This window comes from Mus musculus, chromosome 5, assembly GCF_000001635.26.
Source record: "Mus musculus strain C57BL/6J chromosome 5, GRCm38.p6 C57BL/6J".
Taxonomy (NCBI): Eukaryota; Metazoa; Chordata; class Mammalia; order Rodentia; family Muridae; genus Mus; species Mus musculus.
The window spans coordinates 11,775,602-11,791,601 of record NC_000071.6 but is presented as its reverse complement, the minus strand read 5'-3'; the positions used below and the strand labels follow the sequence as shown (position 1 = coordinate 11,791,601).

Genomic DNA, 16,000 nt, shown 5'->3' with positions numbered 1-16,000 from the left:
GTTATCCACCAACTCTGGCTCATTCTGTTTTCAGTTCTTCATAGACTTTTGAGCTTTGAGAGGAAGTTTTTTGAAAAAGGCTGAGTGCTCCTAAGTCCTTCACTTTCTGCACATTGTCCAGTTGAAAATATGTGTTAATAACCACCTACTGCAAGAAGTTTCTTCCTTGAGGGTTTAGTGATACTCTGATCTATGAGTATAGCAATATGCCATAGGCATCATTTTATTGCTACACTCTTTTGCAAAATAGTAGTTTTTTTTTTCTTTAAGGCCCATAACCTAGCTAGTTTCTGTTTGTTTTATTTTTTATTTACTAATATACTTCTTTACAATCCAGCCATTGACTCCCTTTTGGTCCCCCATAATTTGTCCATCCTATTCCTCCTTCCCCTGTCTCCAAGAGGATGCTCCCTCCAATACCAGGCACACCCTTCCCTGGAGACTCAAGGCTCTGGAGGATTAGACTCATCTTCTACTGAGGCCAGACCAGGCAGTCCTCTGCTATGGATGTGCCAGGGGCCTCGAACCAGTGCTTATAGGCTACATGGTTGGTGGCTGAGCTTCTGGGAGGTGCCAGGGGTCCTGTCTATTTAATATTGCTGGCCATCCTAGGGGGTCATTCTTCAATTCAGCTTCTTTAATCCTTCAGCTTATTCAACCATAGGGGCCTCCAACTTTAATCCAATGGTTGGATGTAAGTATCTGCATCTGTCTCAGTCAGCTGTTGGGTAGACCTCTCAGAGAGTAGCCATGCTAGTCCCCAGTCTGTAAGCACATCACAGCATCAGCAATAGGGTCAGACTTTAGTCCTCCCTGCCCCATGAGATGAATCTCAAGTTGGGCTGGTCACTGGATTACCTTTCCTTCAGTCTCTTTTCATTTTTTATTCCTGCAATTCTTTTAGACAGTAACAATTCTGGGTCAAAAATTTTGACTTTGGGTTTGTAAAACCATCCCCACTTGGGGACTCTTTCTATCTACTGGAAGTGGACTCTTCAAGTTCCCTCTCTCCACTGTTGGGCATTTTGGCCATGGTCACCTCCAGTAAGCACTGAGAATTTTTCACCTTGCAAGTCTCTCACACTTTCAAAGGGGTCCGCATCACAACCACCCATCCTTGAGGCTACATATTTCCGTTCATCCTGCTGACCCTATATGCTTCTTTCCTGTCTTCCTTTATACCTGATTCTGCTGATTTTTCCTCCACACCCTACCCTCTCCCACCCAGGTCCCACCCTGCCTGTGCCTTCTGTGATTATTTTCTTCCCCACTTCTGAGTGTGATTGAAGCATCCTCACTTGGGCCCTCTCTTTGTTAACATTTTTGAGTTCTGTGGATTGTATCGTGGATATTTTGTGCATTTGTGACTAATATCCACTGATTAGTGAGTTCATACCATGCTTGGACTTTTGGGTCAGAGATACCTTACTTTTTATTCAATTTCTCTTCTATTAGATTCATAGTATCTAGTTTTATGTCTAGGTCCTTGATCCACTTGGATTAGAGCTTTGTGCAAGGTGACAAATATGGATCTATTTTCATTTTTCTACTGACAGACTTCCAGTTAGTCCAGCACCATTTATTGAAGATGCTTTTGCCCCCGTGTATGTTTTGTTGCTTCATTGTCAAAGGTCAAATGTCCATAAGTGTATGGGTTTATATTGGGTCTGCAACTCTATGCCACTGTTTTATCTCTGTGTTTCTGTACCAATACCATGGAGTTTTTATCACTAAGCTCTGTAGTACAGCATAAGGTCAGAGATGGTGATTCCCATAGAAGTTATTTTATTCTTGAAAATTAGTTTCACTATCCTGGGTATTTTTTACTTGTCTATATGAAATTGAAAATTGCTCTTTCCATGTCTTTGAAGAATTGTGTTTTAATTTTGAAGTGGATTGCATTGCATCTGTAGATTGTTTTTGGTAAGTGTTAATCCTATTGGTCCATGATTATGGGAGATCTTTCCATCTTCTGAAGTTTTCTTTGATTAATTTCTTCAGAGACCTTGAAGTTCTTTTCACACAGATCTTTCTATTGTTACGTGAGAGCTACCTCAAGATATTTTATATTATTTTTGACTATTGTGAAGGGTATTGTTTGTCTATTTTCTTTCTCAGCCCATTTATCATTTGTATAAAAGAAGGCTCCTGATTTATTTGAGTTAATTTAACTTCCAACCACTTTGCTGAAGTTGTTGATCATCTGTGGAAGTTCTCTGGTAGAATTTTTGGGGTTGCTTATGTATACTATCTTATCATCTGCAAATAGTAAAACCTTGACTTCTGCTTTGCCAATTTTTATCCCCTTTAATCTTTTGTTGTCTAATTTCTTTAGCTAGAACTTTGAGCTATATTGAATAGATATAGAGGAAGGGGCACCCTTGTCTTGCCCCTGCATTTAGTAGGATTACTTCAAGATCTCTCCCTTTAAATACTGGCTGTTGGTTTACTGTATACTGCTTTTATTATGTTTAAATATGGGCTTTGAAGTACTCATCTCTTCAATACTTTTAACATGAAGGAGTATCGAATTTCGTCAAAAGCTTTTTTTCAGCATCTAATAAGGTAAACATGTGTTTTTTTTCTTTTGAATTTGTTTATATAATTGATTGCATATTAAGCCATCCATGTGTTCCTGGGATGAATCATATTTGATCATAGTGAATGATGACTTTGATCTGTTCTTGGATTCAGTTTGTGAGAGTTGTATTGAGTATTTTTGCCTCAATATTCATAAGGGAAATTGGTCTAAAATTCTCTTCATTGTTGAGTCTTTTGTAATTTATGTATCAGCATAACTGTGGCTTCATATAATGAATTATGTAGTATTCTTTTTGTTACTATTTTATGGAATAGTTTGAGGAGTATTGGTATTATTCTTTTAAGGTCAGGAAGTATTTTGCTCTAAAACCACCTGACCCTTTCTTTCTTTCTTTTTTTCTTTTTCTTTCTCCTTTTTTCCTTAGGGGTAATCCGACTGTATAAATAGTTTACTTACTCTTCATTTAACTTGAGTACCTGGTATCTGTTTAGAAAATCATCCATGATAAACAGTCTACTAAAAGTCCAGTTGTTCTAGTTGTTCACCAGTTGTTCGGTAGTTTGTTTATTTTCATAATGTGAGTACACAATTGCTGTACTCTTTCCATTGGTTGTTTTTAAATCTTCAATTTTTTCATGAATATAATTTTCAAATACTAACTATAGTTTCTCTATTTACTTTTATTTTCAAAACTACTGGTTTGATATAGCAAATGACATTTAGATTGCCTGAGACATCACATATGTATGAGATAATAAGCCCATGAACTTCTGAACTTGATCTTAGCTGCCTTTCTTTTGCACCATATCCATGAGAAAATGGTGAAGGATGCCTGGTTTATCATCTTCTTTCTGGACACTAATTCTCCTGTAGGTTATGTTTTGGACATTGAGGATTAGAGGTTTTGCTACTGTTGAAGGAACAGTAATTTCAGCTTGTAAGTGAGCCATCTCCAATCCACCTTCATCATAGTCTCCTTTAGATCCTTAAAATTTCTAGCTTGAATAGGGCCCTATTTATACCTTTCAGTTCCTCCTGGCTCTTGGTACACATAACATGCAAAGTCTTGTCCAGTTAATCTGGAGGTATAGAGGGAAGTGCATCTTCTACATCCTAGAAGTGAAAAGCATTCATTTGATTGATTTGGGTGGGGTGGTGGTAGAGGTATATCAGTCCTTATTTTTCCTAATTAGAAGCATATACATTCTCTAAGGCAAAACTGTATTCTGGCAATTCATATCAGCTTCACTAGGCAATCTTTGAAAATCTAATCTGTGGTTACTCTCGAAGTAAGTGTTTGGCATACTACGTAAATAGTCACAGAATCTCGTAACTTCTGTGGCCGTAGATACCACATGTGCCACGAATGCTGCTGGTTTATCCCCAGTCCAGATCCTTAGCCTCAGGCATTTGTTTGAAAGAAACATTACCTGGAAACTTTTCCTTTCATTCTTAAAACTCATAGCACAAAATACTAGGTTCTGAAACATTGTTATGTATTGACTATATCCTGTACTTACATAATATAGATATTTCTAGATATCCTTCTTATTTCTGCCTACTGCATAAATACATTTTTCTACAAAGTCCTTTCATATACCTCCATAAAGGTCTTTTTTCAAGGAAACCGATGATACAAATTTAAACACATTCTTGTTTAGTCTGTACTGAACATTTTTACAGTTCATGAAGAACAATTGAGTTTGAAGCTGTGATAAGTCTTTGTTGTGCTATGTGCTTTTTTCCTGCGGGCTAACTTTACCTTCCACCCTCTACTGCATAGAAGGGATCTGAGGAGGCCATTGTTTGTTGTGGGTTCACATTTGTTTTGATGAGCCTGTTGTTATAATTATTGCATTTTATCCTTTCTAAGTAATTGAGATCCACCTCTGCTGACCTTTTTTTTTTTTTTTTCATTGTTTATCTTCTAATCATCTCACATCCAAATGAGGGTGTTATCTTGGCTGTCTGAGGTTTTCTTTCTTTTGTCTTTTGAGTAGTCTCCCTTTTATGGCACTCTGCTGCTGAATCCCTCTCTTCAATCAGTTTCTTAGATATCTAAGATGTGTAACTCATCGATCATTTTTATTTACTGGAAACTGTTCATTAAAGAAGCCATAGCAAAAGTGCTTACGGTTTTCAGATTATTTTTGAATTCAGGTTATTTAAAGAATACTTCACAAATCCCCCTATAAACCTCTTAATTTAATTTTATATAATCTTATTTTATATAAGTATACATGCTGCAAAAATATAAGTCTATATTTTATATACACAGTCATAAATCACAGGTTGCCTATTTATAACTGAATTTTGTCATCTTTTCTAGTTTAAATTATAAAAGTTGTATTACTAGGCCCAACAACATTCTTCTGTGATATTTCATTGTTTGACACTCTTATGAGAATGCCTGAACAAATGTAAGTAAAGAATGTGGAATCTGGCTAGCAACATGGCATGCCAAGTTGCTAACAATTTTTTTTTAAATTCATATTTTTCTTATTGTTCATAATAGGATAGAATTATACTTTTACTTCTTACTGGTAGACATTATAGTTGGTAACAAATTTTTGTATGTTTATTGCAAAAATATAATCTGATTTTCTGAGCAACGTTCATTAATTTTACTTGGGTATAGAACGCATACTTTAGTCAAGATCAATTAGTGCCACCTACCAATGGAGACAAATGTCTGGCCATCGAAGTGTAATTTTTACAAAATGTACTTTGTATGACTGTGCAGCTTAAGCTTTGTTGATAAGTTTTTATTGATAATTACTTATGAATTTCTATGTTATTCTCATGGAAGTTCCCTTAAATACAATATCATTTGGTCACGCATGTCTTGAGTTTCCTGAACAAGGTGACCTTATTGGTGTGCATTCTATAAACTATGCCTGATTCAGTGAGAGCAGTGTTTGTGTGGTTTGTGGGCTGACTCCTGAATCCCTACTTATCTATTCAGTAGCAGTTAGGACAATAAGCCAAAATCAGAAATGGTGATACCTTGCCATAAATTATGTGACAAGAGGGATAGGAAATTCATTCTTGTCAAAAGCCTGGGTTTTCAGAGCTGGAGAGATGGCTCAGAGGTTAAGAGCACTGGCTGTTCTTCAAGAGATCCTGAGCTCAATTTCTAGCAACTACATGGTGACTGATAACCATCTAGAAAGTTAACCTTGAGATCTGGTGCCCTTTTCTGGCCTGCAGGCAAATATGCAAACAGAATGCTGTTGTAAGACTCCAGGGAGCCTTAGCTTTCTGGAGATCCTGTGAATAAAACACATGAAGCTGGGATTGATGCAAAAAGCAAGAGGAATTTATTGTTTCTGTGCACCAGGTTCGTCCCAGACCCAAAGGAGAGGCAGTGGCCCCCAGCACCCAACTGGTGAGTTTTTATATGGTTTCCAGGGGTAGAATAGAGCATCAGCAACTAGGCACAATATGATTGGCAGAGCAGTGCACCATTTAAACTGGTCTTTAGGGAATGAGTTGCAAGGACAACCCTTGTCTGAAGGTGAGCAACAGTCAGTCCTGTGGAATGTGTCCCCATCTGTAGGTCAGTTCCCACCCTGTGGTCTGAGAAATGTTAATTAGCCTCTCCCTTCTGGAGGGGCAAGTGTTTCAGGACCTTATCAATGTTCCTAAGCTGATCTTTTCACTGTAAATTTAATAAATTAATAAATCAGGGTTTCCTAGGTGATTTTGGGTCCCTGTTGGTCATGTGCAACAGCTTGAAGAGCCAAGTTGTGATATTCCTTGGAATTCCCATAATGACACACTCAGACATGCCTAGAAACAACCAGAAAAGTGGCCAGAGAGCTCCATTTATACAATGAACAGGGCATTACTGGCTAATGCTGCAGGATGTTTGATCACACTTGAACCCCAGGACTGTGTTTCCTACTGAAAATCCCTTGCTGTGGTATAACTCACCCCTAGCACAGAGCTTTAAACCAAGAGCTGTCTGTTTATTGTAAACAAAGGCTATCTCTTTCTTCTGTTGTGCCTCAACCCTAGCACACAACTTTATTCCAAAGGTAAATAATGTCAACCACTAGTCAGTAGGCAGAGTAAGTTACCAGCTGACAGGGAAAAAATATAAGTAAACAGAAAGTAGTTTTTTTGAACAAAGGGTATTTAAGACAACATAGAGGAGGAGAAGGGACTAAATCACCAACCAAAGAGGACACATGCAGGGACCTATTGCTCTAGGTGAATATGTAGCAGAGAATGGCCTTGTTGGACATCAATGGGAGGAGAGACCCTTGGTCCTGTGAAGACTTGATGCCCCAGTACAGGGAAATGCCAGCACCAGGAAGCAGGAGTGGGTGGGTTGATGAGCAGGGTGAGAGGGATGAGATAGGGGGTTTTCAAAGGGGAAACCATGAAAGAGGATAACATTTGGAATGTAAATAAAGAAAATACCTAATTAAAAATATACCTAAGATGAAAAAAAAAACAAAATTAAAAAACATTAAAAAAAATAAATGTAAGTAAAAAATATCTAATTTTAAAAAGAAGAGCATTGGATAGTAAAGACTTGTATAACAGTTGGGAAAATTAATGAAAAACATAAAGGGAGAAAAGGGGAAAAAAAGAATGTTTCCCTTCTAGATGTAAGCAGAATTGGATGGTCAGTTGTGTGTTTTCCTGTGTCTCTGAATTTAAGGTCACTCTACAGAGCAAGATTCGGAACAAACAAGCATAGACAGTGAAGGAGTTGGAAAACAGAGCTACTGATAATGTAATAGAACAAGAGGGCCATGTTCCAGTTTCTGCAAGCTGCAGAACTAGGCAGCTTCAGCCATGTGTCTCTGGCTTTATAGTCAAAAGGAGCAAGAAACTACTGGGACTATTGATGCTGGTTGGCTGTAGCTAAGAAATTAGTGGTGATTAAGAAGAAACCAGCATCACAGAGGTGATATCTTCTGGGAAGTATTTTCTCAGAGCACAAAGAAGCAATGTTCCAGAGATAGCTAAGGTTGTACCTTGTGGTGCAGGTGTACTTGGCAATGTGTAAGAGTCACCCTGGTGATACTGGTATTAAAGGCATGAAGGGGTCATAAAGAGCAGCTGAGGTATGGCACTATCAGAAGCTATAGAAGGCCATTGGTGGAGAGGTAGCCTCCATTGCAATTGATAGCTCTGGACTGAAGGGATAATGTTTGGCACTATGAAGAGAGCCTGTGAGATGTTATTGCTGAAGCCTAGTTGCAACTGAAGATCCCAGTGTATTGGAGATGCCAGTACCATGTGGTGATCACTAAGAGCAGCAGCAAGAGTAGAGAAGATCAACCTAAGCTTAGAATGCCACAGAGTGCAGAGCTGGAGAAGTGAAGCAAGCCCATTGGAGGAGCCCAAAAGTTCATGTGTGGAAGGAGCTATATCACTGAAGTTTCCTTGGAGAATCAAGATTTTTGAGATGCCAGAGCCACAGGCTATTTGCTGAAGAAAGCTGATAACAGGGAGTAGAACCAGCCCAGGAAAAAAAAGTTTGCAGTAAACAAAGATAAAAATGGCTTTGGAGATTTGAAGACCACTTTGATACTTATATCAAGGAGATGTTTGTAATTTGCCTAGCTCATTTGCTGTCATGCTTTGAGGATTCCAGTTAAGTGATTGGATGAATCTCAGTAGAGAGTTTGAACATTGGCCTTTTAACATGGACAATAATACAGACTATGGGAATTTAGAAGTTGGACTAAATGTATGTTTTTATTTTGCTAAGGCTAAATATGGCCCCCACAGATTTATGTGTTAGGACAAGCCTATGGAGGTTAGGGAGTAGAATGAAATGATTTATAAATACTCATCCCAGGGAGTGGTGCTATTTGGACATGTGGCCTTGTTGGAATAGGTGTATCACTGTGGGTGGTGGCTTTAATATCCTAGCTCTAGCTCCCTGGAGGCTTTGACTCTGCTAGCAGCCTTCAGATTAAGAGGCAGAACTCTCAGCTCCTCCTACACCTTGCCTGCCTGGATGGTGACATGTTGCAGCCTTGATAATACTGGACTGTACTTCTGAAGCTGTAAGTAGCTCCAATTACACATTGTCATTTATAAGATTTGCCTTGGTCATGGTGTCTGTTCACAGCAGCAAAAGCCTAACTGAGACAGTGGGATGGTTGTTTCAATATGCTAGTCTCAGAGAATATCACTATTAAGAGGTGAGGCCATGCTAAATTAGATTTGGCCTTGGTGGAAGAAATGTGTCACTGTGGGGGTGGGAATTGAGACCCTTCTCCAGGCTACCAATGACAAAAGCTTCTCCTGTTTGAATTCAGGAGAGGATATACATTCTTACCTCTTCAAATGCTATGGCTATCTAGACCTATGAACCAATAAGCCAGCCCCAATTCAAAGTTGTTTTTTTATTAAAGTTGCTTTGGTCATGGTGGCTCTGTAGAACAATAGAAATCCTAACTAAGTCAGTCTTTGCCAACAGGAGTGAGATATTGACATAATAGGCCTGACCATGTGTTTGTTTGGAGGAATGTGGATTTGGGGACTTTTGATTTAGAAAGTGGTGCAATGCATTAAGGGGTGCCTTTGGCCCATCCTACAAGAAATATGGAAGAAATTGGTACTGAGGGTGACTTAAAGTGATGCAAAAGGTTTTATAGTAGGAAGATATTAGTATGTGGCCTAGAAACTGTTTGAGTGGTATTTTGGTGAAGAATCTGGCTGCTTTTGCCATTATCTGAAGAGACTTAAGAGGCACAGTCTAGCATGAAGAGAGTCAGAAAAATTGCATGACAACTGAAGTCTAACAAGAGCCCAGCATAGACTTTGTTCTCTGCTTCACTCTCATGAAAGAGTTTTGATGAAGTTTACCAAGCTCATAAAGGAAAAATACAAAATATGAGGGGCAAGACTTAAAGGAGCACTAAGAAGTGAAATGGAGCTGGATCCTGTGTGGAAGGAGATAAGCAGCTTAAGGGAGTGATGATCTCAGGGCAAGATTCCAACTAGCTAAGCTCATTGTTATTGCACGTAAACTAGCAATAGTTATGTGATATTCAGCAGTATTACCTGGTTATAGTTTTTATTTGTACTTTTAATGTGGAATGAACTACTATCCGGGAATGGAGGGTCCTCTTGTGATCCAGAACTTGAGGCTGAATGCACTGACTTTTGATTTATATCTTGAAGAACCATGGCCATGAGAAGCTTATAGAGATCTCCAAATTCAAGGCCAATCTAGAACAGAGAGAGTTTCAGGTAGAGAAAAGCTTAGAGCCGGGCATGGTAGACCATGCCATTCATCCCAGCATTCAGAAGACAGAGCCCTGAAGATCTCTGAGTTCAAGGTCAGTAGACAGAGCAAGTTCCAGGACCACCAAGTTTAGGCAGTGAGTAAAATCATTAAAAATGGAGATTTGGTGATGATGTAATAGAACAAGGGGTCATTTTCCAGCCCCAGCAAGAAGCAGAACTTGGCAGCCTCAGCCACTTGGCTCTGCTTTTACAGTCAAGAGTAGAGGGGGATACTGGAACAATTGATACTGCATAGCAGGAGCGTAGAAATTTGCAGTGGTTATGAAGAGACCATCAGGGTAGACCCTCTGGAATCACTTACATATACTATCATATCATGTGCAAATAGCTGTCCTTCGACTTCTTCTTTCCCATTTACATCCCCCTGATCCCCTTTAGGTGTCCTATTGCTTATTAATTTGATGCTGTCTATTGGTTTGTTATTTATTGCTTTTTTTTAGTTAAAAAATTTTTTTTATTATTTTTTTTTTGATCAGAACTGTTTATTGACGAGATAGCATGTAATGACCTAGTCCCTAAATATACAACATCAAACAGAGAGTCCTGTCTAGAGATGGTTAATCAAGGGCACCCCATGGGCGGGCAACTCCTGGTGTGGCTGCTCAGAGATCATGGCACAATGGTTCCTCTCCTGGGTCTTGCCAAGAGCTTGGTACAGCCTGGCCTGGAATTAAGCAGCATCCCTGATGCGCTCTCTGCAGTCGACTTGTGCAAAGTAGTTCTTGGCTTCACTGAGTTTCTGAATGGCCGCTTCCAGAGCTTCTGCTTTCTTCACTGGGTCATAGGAAGCTGCCAAAGCCACTTGGCACTTGGGCAATAAGAACATGCACGACCTTTGTCCAGGATAGCCCTGTCAGCTAGGGTGGGATCGAAAGCCATGTGAAGAAGGGTTAAGGCCTGTTCTGGGATTCTAAGGATGAGCTGGGCATAAGCCAAGTTGAGCACAGTTTCGAAGGCCAAGTACTGTAATCGGTATTCTTTGGAGAGGGCCAGAGCTTCCAGGAGCACAGGCATGGCGATAGTCGGGGACGAAAGAGCGCCAGTACAGCTCTGTCACTGACAGAAGGACGCTGATGACTATTTCTATATTCTTTAACTTCTGACAGTACGTCAGCAACTTCTGCAGAAGCTTGTGTGCCTCCGTCATTTGGTTCTGAGCTTGCAGTACGACTGCTTTCCTGTGTACACCTTCTATGCCATTAATCGCTGTGATTCCTGTAACAAGTGAATCAGCCAAATGAATTTGCCTTCATTCAGTGCTCTGTCAAACTGTATTTTTTGATCCCACAGCATCCATTTCTGGGCGTGCTAACTGTTGGGCGGAAATCGGTCTTTCAAGTGCTTTAATACTTCACCAGCAGCCACGAAACAGTTCTGTTCTGCATGGAACTCTGCAAGATGGCAGCGAGCGAAGGCAAAGGACTCAGTATTGTTCTGATGCACGCCCGCATTCAGCGACTCCAGGCTGTTCATGCTTAGCAACATCTGGGCTTGATGCAGTGCCATGGTGCTGCGGCCGTACAGCCTCCAGATGGCGGTTTTCTGTGCAATGCGGATATCAATAAGTTCCAACAAGCTGTGTTTCCAGTGCAGGAGGTCAGAGTCCTTTAGGGCATCCATCAGTCCGTTGGCCTTTTTCCCAGCAAAACCTTCATGTTCAAAACGTTTTCAGCTCAACGCACAGTCTCCTGCATTATTTTGACCACCTGATTCTCACTGGACCAGAGGACAAAAGTAATGGGGAAGAAGGTTATGGTGGGAGCCTGAGATATGCTGCTCTCAACCTGGCTGCCCTGCACTGCCTCTTCTGTCACTATTAAAAGGCAGAGCTCGCCCTGCAGGAGGCAATTAGGATTGCCCAGGAGTCCAAGGATCACGTGTGTCTGCAGCACTGTTTGAGCTGGCTTTATGTGCTGGGGCAGAAGAGAGCCCATAGCTATGTTCTGTTGGAGCACTCTGTGAAGAATGCAGTACATTTTGGGTTATTTATTGCTTTTATTATGTTTAGGGATGTATCTTGTATCCTTCTATTCTGGAGGACTTTTAACAAGAAGTTGTGTAGGGTTTTTCAGCATCCAAAAGATGATAATTTTTTTACTTATTTTTATTTTATTTATTTTTTTCTATTTTGGTGGATTGAGTTGATGGGCTTTGCTATCTATCAACACCTGAATCCCTGAAATGAAGCGTACTTGAACATCCTAGATGGTGTCTTTGATGTGTTCTTGGATTCTGTGTGTGATATTTGAATTTTCATGATGGAACTTCTTCTCTGATTCCCTTTCCATGTTGTGTGTTTGTGTGATTTAATTACCAGGTTGCTTGTGGCCTCAGAGAAGGAGTTTGGCCATGATCATTCTGTTTCTATTTAGTTGAATATTTAGAGGACTATTGGTATTAGGTCTTCATTAAAAGTCTTGGAGAATTCTGCACTAAAAGCATGTGGCCCTGGCTTTGTTTTTTTTTTTTTGGGGGGGGGGGCAGTGAATGACTTTTGATGACTTTTTCTTTTCTCTTAGGGAATATAGAATCATTTAGTTACTTTTCTAGATCTAGATTAACCTTTGGTAATTGGTGTCTATCTAGAATTTCAACAATTTCATATTGATTTCTTTTCAGTATTTTAGAGTATAGGCTTTTGAAGCCAGACCTAATGATTTTTTGAAGTTCCTCAGTGTTCATTGTTATGTCCCTCTTTTCATTTCTGATTTTGGTAATTTGGGTATTGTCTCTTTGCCTTTTAGTTCATTTGGGAAAGGGGTTGTCTATCTTGTTGATTTTCTCAAAGAGCCAGCTCTTGGATTCCTTGACTCTTTTAAATATCCTCTTTGTTTCTCATTGATTGATTTGATTTCTGTTTTATTTCCTGCCATCCAACCTACCAAACTCTCAATGGGATGAGACTTTGCCTCACCTTGGGAACTGAAGCATGTAATAAACAAAGCTCTTGCTGTTCTCTGTGGTGGGTGATGCACATGACAGCCTCACTGCAAACCCTGCATAGCCAGGTTTAAGGGTGTATTGAATTAGCCCACTTTGTCAGTGTTACCTGCAAGGTGCCATGACACATTAACCAAAGTCAGTATACACCTCCACTATATTTTTCACTTCGGTCTTTCCAGTCATATTGGAAAATATTATAATGCGTTCATGAATGCACACACATACACACACACACACACACACACACACACACACACACACATACACACACACACAGAGAAAGAGAGAGAGAGAGAGAGAGAGAGAGAGAGAGAGAGAGAGAGAGAGAGGAAGAGAGAGAGACACACACAGACCGACAGAGACAGAGAGACAAAGTGACAGACAGGTAGAAAGAACTTGTGGAAGATCTGTTCCTTCTACTCTTTTATTTGCTAAGAAGGAACCCATGTTTCTAGGATTGATACCAAGGATGAATACCAGTTGATGCATCTCATTAGCTGATCATCTCAACCAAAACATTTCATGAGTTTTATCTATATTTATGTTCTATGTGATGTTTGTGTTTGTGAGTGTATGTGTGTGTGTGTGTGTGTGTCGTTTATTGAAATTGTAAACATTCTTTGCAACCTTAGAATAATGTGTAAATTAACAAAAAGACAGTACAAATGGAATTCCTGGAGGAAGCTGGGGGTGGGTAGCTTGGAGGTTAGAGTGACTTGCAGCCCCTCTAGAGACTTTCTTTTCATTGTATGTTACAACTCAAATGCAATACTGCTCGTTATTTTATTTTTCTTCTGCTATAGCCCCCAGACTAGAGATGAACCTACTACATTGTGAATGCTGGCAAATACTCTACAACTGTATTACATCCCAGGGCTGGAACCCAACTCATCTTCTGCAACAATTACAGGGCAGGCTGGATGAAGACACTCAACCTACAATGCGGCCATCTCATGACTGGTTCATGAGAATGGCTTACAAAATGCTTTCAAGACTGGGAATGTTTAGCTGTCTGGGAGAGAAAATAAGGAGACTCAGTCTACACTGTACATTAAGGGCTGTTTATTCTGTTAAAGGCTGACATAGATTATTGACTCATGTCACATGTGAAAGTAAATAAAAATCCAGGTTAATGTATGCATCTGGTAGGATTTACCAAACACACCACCATACATGAGTGGACTTAGAAAGACCCAGGCCCCTCAGGGTTCTAAGGTATTCAAGGAGTCTCCACAAATACAATAGTAACATGCTAGTGTAGTCTAAATTTTCTCTCACTGGTCTCACCTCAGTTCTAGTGTACTGCTGAGTGGGGCATTGGGCTATGCACAGACAGGCTGGTCTCCAGTTGAGCTGTGGTCTGATCCCCAGAAGGGTGATAATTCACCTACATGATATGGTAGACATGCCCTCTTGCTCCTGGAACTCTGGCTCCTGCCTAAGATACCACCCCCCACAGCACCCACATGGGAAGCATGGCTAGAAGTAAAGTAGGCAATTTTCCAAGCTTCTTACCTTCAGTCTAAACTCCTCCCCAGTTACCTAGCAACAGTACAGAATGAATATAAGGGTGGCTCCTTGGCTCCACCTCGCTCTCTTGTCTCTCTTACTTCTTGCTCTCACCCTCTCTCCTCTCTGTCTTCTCCTCCCCTGTCTCCTCTCATCTCACTCTCTCCTTCTTACTCTCTCTTTCTCTCTAGCCTTCCCCCGTCTCTCTCTCTTGCTCTCTCTCTCTCTCCCTTCTATCTTTCCCATGTGTTTCTATAATAAAGCTCTAAAATCATAGATTGTCTCTGTTCATCAAGGCTACACTCACTCTCAATAGACTGGAAACCTCTCTTTCCTCATCCCTCTCTCCCATAACCCCAGGGCTTTTGAGAGTAGCCCCAGGGCTCCCACGTTGGGCTGCCCATTGACCACCCAACAAAGAGTTAGTCAGAGGCTTGGATGGCCACCTGGGGCTGAGTGGAAAGAGTCTGGCAGCCCTCCCATGTCCACCTGACCAGAGCATAGATGGGACTCTGGTTGGGCTTTGGGTCTTTCCTCTCTCTCTTCACCAGGGCCCCCTTTTAGCTTCCACACTGCTGATGAACTTCTGTCACTTCATGAAAATTAGAAGACCTAAAGTAGAGAGTAGCCAAGGCCTCTATCCTGATACTCTGCTGAGATTTTAAATGTTCTGGTGTGTCAATACTATTTGTAGATTACTTCCTCCACACTATAATGCTCTGAATAATCTCCAGTCTCAATTAATTATTTCTATTCCATTAATTGGACAGCAGTCATCTGGAAGAAGCTCTTCCTCAGTATACTCCCAGATATGCTATGGGAAAAGGTCAGCTGCACCTGTGTCTCCTAGGTTCCCCACTTGCACGGACATGCTCTCTACCAGAAACATGTGGCCACAGCTGCAGGCTCCACTCACGGTGGCTGCTCTTGAGCTTCCTCCCCACATTGCTCATGTTGATACTTTTGTTCTTACTAAGATGGTTTCATCAGCCCAACACAGCCTACAGGAGGCCAGACTCAATTCTGAATTTTAAGGATATGCGTAATCTACATGGTCATCCTAGATTAGAGGTGAAAGATCTGCTCTAAAATTGAAAATAAGGGATGCTGGGGTATGATCCTGAGTACACAGTGAGCAGTGGTAACACCAGAGCCCTGCATACATGCCAGGCAGCCTAGGAGAATGAGCATGCACAGCTCAAGCACCTGCACCTACACATCTCCTGAGATTTCTCCACTTACTTGGAGGTGATCCAGTCAACCTAATATAGCACATGCACTAGAAGGAGAATTGGTACCTGCAGAAGGTGTGGGGATGCCTCACAGGTTAGGGAATCTACTGCTCTCTCAAAAGACCCACATGGGTCCTAACAGTCATGTAAAACAGGGGTTATTATTCCTTCTTCTGGCCTCTGAGTTTACTACACTCAGGAAGTGCTGCAGACATACAGTAGGAAAAACAAACATTCACATAAATAACAATATCTCTAAACAGCACAAAAACAAAACAATCAAACCAAAAAACCACAGGAAATGTGTGTTCAAGAACAACATCATCTACCAAATGACATTTCAAAGCCTGACTTAGAAAGCCATTATCTCTATTGTGTGGTTGTCACTGATGCTGTATTGCAGGCAAAACTGAGGTACATGGCTCTGGCCTTCCTGATTTATTTCCTATTCCTTTGGGAATGTTTTTATTTCCTCAGCAGCATTAGAGCAATG

General features: G+C 40.6%; 1 long non-coding RNA gene and 1 pseudogene across 6 annotated transcripts in view; one reads left to right on the top strand and one right to left on the bottom strand.

The window, feature by feature from the left end:
* Gm43132 overlaps positions 1–14,121 on the top strand; it is a 67,119-nt gene extending 52,998 nt beyond the window's left edge. For 4 of the 6 annotated variants that reach the window (XR_003955856.1, XR_003955855.1, XR_003955857.1 and 1 more), the window contains 2 exons: positions 5,753–5,930; positions 13,570–14,121. This is a non-coding gene — a long non-coding RNA (predicted gene 43132). Of the gene's footprint in view, positions 1–5,752; positions 5,931–7,214; positions 7,342–13,569 lie in introns of those variants that run through there. The other 2 variants (XR_003955859.1, XR_001784794.2) reach the window with 2 other exon arrangements.
* On the bottom strand, positions 10,374–11,479 carry Gm8929 (predicted gene 8929; annotated as a pseudogene).
* Positions 14,122–16,000: the final 1,879 nt, after the last annotated feature.